The sequence below is a fragment of the Phascolarctos cinereus genome, unplaced genomic scaffold (assembly GCF_003287225.1).
Source record: "Phascolarctos cinereus isolate Bilbo 61053 unplaced genomic scaffold, phaCin_HiC Scaffold_5;HRSCAF=322, whole genome shotgun sequence".
NCBI classification, from domain to species: domain Eukaryota; kingdom Metazoa; phylum Chordata; class Mammalia; order Diprotodontia; family Phascolarctidae; genus Phascolarctos; species Phascolarctos cinereus.
The window spans coordinates 282,800,337-282,804,145 of record NW_027555958.1 but is presented as its reverse complement, the minus strand read 5'-3'; the positions used below and the strand labels follow the sequence as shown (position 1 = coordinate 282,804,145).

Genomic DNA, 3,809 nt, shown 5'->3' with positions numbered 1-3,809 from the left:
GAAGACCTATGAAATTTTATCAGAAAATGGGAGCATCACATTAGATTAGATACAAGACTTCTTAACCTGGGGTCCTTGACCTTTTTAAAAAAACCTATTTTAGTAACTATTTCAATACAATTGGTTTCCTTTGTAAACCTATGTGTTTAATAGCATTCGAGAAGGCCATAGGCAGCTGAAGGGGCTTGATATATAAAAAAAGGTTAAGAATCCCTGACATAGAAGGTCATTAGATTCCTGATGCTTTCCAACTTCAGATAGACTTCGAGTGAAGAGCCAGGAGGGTCCCTAAATGTATTTTGGCACATCTTCTCACAAGCCCTGCTAAATCTAGACAGGCCAGAGGCAGCTGCAGAAATGTAAAGTAATAAGGAAAAAATGTTACCTTCCCCACTGATATCTTTAGAAAGGAAAATAAAGACACCTTCCCATGTCAAGAGGCTAAAGAGTCATCAGTTCTGATTGTCACTTGAAAAAGTGTCTCACTCTGTTTCAGAATCCTCAAAATTGCAAAACATGTATGCCACTGACAAACAGAATGATGTGATAGGGAAAGTCTCTGTTCTGGGCCCTCTCCTCTTCTCTCTCTATATATACTCTCTTCAAGATTTCATCAGCTCCCATAGATCCATTTACTATTTCTATACATAGAACTGCCCAATCTATAGACTCTCATTTCTCTCCTGAGCTTCAGCCTTGAATGACCAACTCCCTGCTGACTATCTCCAAGTGAATGTCCCATAGACATTTCAAATTCAATACAACTCTAACAGAACTTATTATCTTTTCTCCTTAAAACTAATTCTTGTCCTGCCTTCCCTTTCTACCAAGGATGTCACCATCCTTCCAGTCACTAGATCTACAAATTAACAGTTATCTTCAACTCTTCCTTTGTCATCCCCATCCCCATCCCTCATATCCCACCAGCTGCTGAGCCTTGTCAATTCTACTTCCCTCCTTAACCAGCAATTGCTTTAGTTCAGGCCCCCATCACCTTTCACTGGACCATCCTCCTAACTGGCTCCCTACCTTCACTCTCACTTCTTCTTCTTCTTCTTCTTCTTCTTCTTCTTCTTCTTCTTCTTCTTCTTCTTCTTCTTCTTCTTCTTGTGTGTGTGTGTGTGTGTGTGTGTGTGTGTGTGTGGCAATTGGGGGTTAAATGACTTGCCCGGGGTCACCAAGCTAGTAAGTGTCAAGTGTCTGGTCTGAGACTGGATTTGAACTCAGGTCCTCCTGACTGCAGGGCTGGTGCTCTATCCACCTAGCTGCCCGCTACCATTCTCACTTTTTTCAAATTAATCTTCTATGTAGCTGCAACACTGATAGTTCTAAAACATAAATCTGAACATATTCTTCTTGTTCAAGTATCTTTAGTGATTTCTTTTGACTCTAGGATAAAACACAAGTCCTTCTGTATTTAGCATTTAAAGTCTCTTATAATTTTGCCCCAGTATACCTTTTTAAACTTATTCCATATCCTTCCCATCCCATTCCATGCACTCTACCTTATAGACAAATTGGACAACCTGTTGTTGACTATATGTGGTATACTATCTTTTGCCACTATGCCTTTGTATAGGCAGCCATGCTACTCCCTCCCAAATCTAGATAGTTTTCTGTCTTCATCTCTGTCTCTTAGAATCCCTAGTTCCCTTCAGGTCTTACCCCCAAGGTGCTGTCTCCTTCAAGATGTCCCTTCTGTTCTCTACAGTTGTTTGTGTTCTCCCCCTTCTCCACTCCTATGTTGAAATTACCTTGTTTGACTTTACTCATATTTTGTATTTATTTATCTGCATCTATGTTATTTGTGCCTCCCAACCCTTGCTCTCCCCACAGGTAGCTAGACATGAACAACTCTCAAATATTGAAGAATTGGTTATCCAATGTATGAATTATCCAAGTTCATTGTACCCCATCCATTTCTCTTCAAATTATTTGTCTTTGAAGAGCCAAGGTGGTGGAGTAGAAGCAGCAACCTAGCCAAGTTCTCTCAATATTCTCCTCCAAACAACTTTAAAATAATACATCAAATCAAATTCTGGAGTGACACACTCAACAAAAAGTTGAGGTGAGACCTTTTTCCAGCCCAAGACAACTTAGGAGGTCAGAAAAAGAAGTGTTTGACACTAGGGTGGGGATTAGTCCAGAGCCTCACTGGTGGGTCTTGGAGATAGATTTGACAGTGGCAGCAGCTTTGGGAGCCCTCTGCCCAGATACAGTAAAGAGTTTAGACAACTTGTCAGAAAGAAATTACGGAGACCTCTTGAACTAGCACTGGAAGTATGACTTGGCATTGCTTGGAGTTAGTTCTGAATGAGGAGCACTTGTGGTCACAAGGGAGCAGGGGCTCCAGTAGAAATTCCAGAGTGGAAAGGAGTGCTAGTGCTTACAGCTACTATGAGCAAAGACCTGACCTGAGTAAGGACTGCAGGGGTGGGGAACCTGTGGCCTCCAGGACACATGTGGCCTTCCAGGTCCTTGGGTGTGGCCTTTTGACTCTGTCCAAATTTTATAGAACAAATCCTTTTATTAAGGAGATTTGTTCTGTGAAGTTTGGATTCAGTCAAAGGGCTGCACTTGAGGACCTAGAGGGCCACATGTTCCCCACCTCTGAGCTAGTCTTTGGTTATTTTTCTGTTTAAAAAAAAATTCTCATAGAGGGTTCTTTCAGTTTTTCTTGTCATTGTTGCATTTGCTCCAGATAGGGCTGTTTTACTACTTTATTTGGAATGGTGGAGGGGAAAATACTCCTTTCACTCTTCCACCTTTCCCAAGATTCCCTAGGAATACATTTTTATAAAGGCCACCTCCTCATCCTCAGTCTCAATCTCAAGTTTATCCACTATATCAGTTACTCAGAAAACAATGGGTAGACTGACCTATAGGTGCCCAGTCCTGAGAGAATGCATGGATTTACCCTTCCTGGTGGATTATATAAATTATATACAATATTCTCTGCCTTTTTCAACCCAACATGTAAAGACTTTGTGAGATCTCTTTGGACTACAAGCGGCAAAGGGGCTAGTGCTATGGAGTGACAAAGTGTCTACAGGTCAGCTGAGAAGCTGGAAGTACTAATGACTCAGGAGAAGCTTTACTGGAACTGTGTACTCAGTTACAGAAGTGGCTCTTCACTGGTGGCTTTTAAGTAAGGAAGACAGAGCTGACAGATGGGGGAAGAACACTGGTAAGTTGTATTGCCTCTAGCTAGTTGCACTGTGTCTGTTAATGCATGACATCTCTATTTCTTTTGTCTATTTTGTGGTTATTTTTTTCCTATTCTTAGGTGAAAGACCACTCAGAGATGGGGCTCCCCAAGTTATGATCTTGTGAGCTTCAAAAGGTCTGAAGAGCCAGCAGAGTTTTCCTCAGCTACCAGAAGTGGTAATGGTAGCTGCTAAACCCAGAGAGGAGCCAATGCAGCAGCTCAGAGACTTGCTTTCCCTAGCCCCGCCCTGGATCATCCTACCAGCTGACAGACAATGTCCAACAAGGAGCAAGCCCATCTGATGAAGAGGATGACTTAATTCTCCAGAATTCCAATCCTTCTCCCTACCTGGAAGGCAAAAATGGTCTCTCAGGACCAGTAATCAAGCTACCCCTCAGCCCTATAGCCTACATGTATTCCCTACACTTGTGCCTCATTACCTTTGTAATTTAAGTTTGAGCACACTCTCCCCAGGGACTTGAATGTGCAAAGGGAGGGTATTTCCCTGATTTGGGGAATTTTTTTTTATGACTTCTGCTATACTTTCTTAATAAATATTCACTTGTAAAAGCTAATTGATGTCACCTGGTTGATTAATATT

General features: G+C 41.8%; 1 long non-coding RNA gene across 1 annotated transcript; it reads left to right on the top strand.

Annotated features, from left to right (window-relative positions):
- The first annotated feature begins 1,209 nt into the window (after nucleotides 1-1,209).
- On the top strand, nucleotides 1,210-3,809 carry LOC110219347 (uncharacterized). Its single transcript, XR_002327598.2, has 3 exons — nucleotides 1,210-2,068; nucleotides 2,983-3,187; nucleotides 3,287-3,809. It is a non-coding gene; the product is annotated as an uncharacterized LOC110219347 (long non-coding RNA).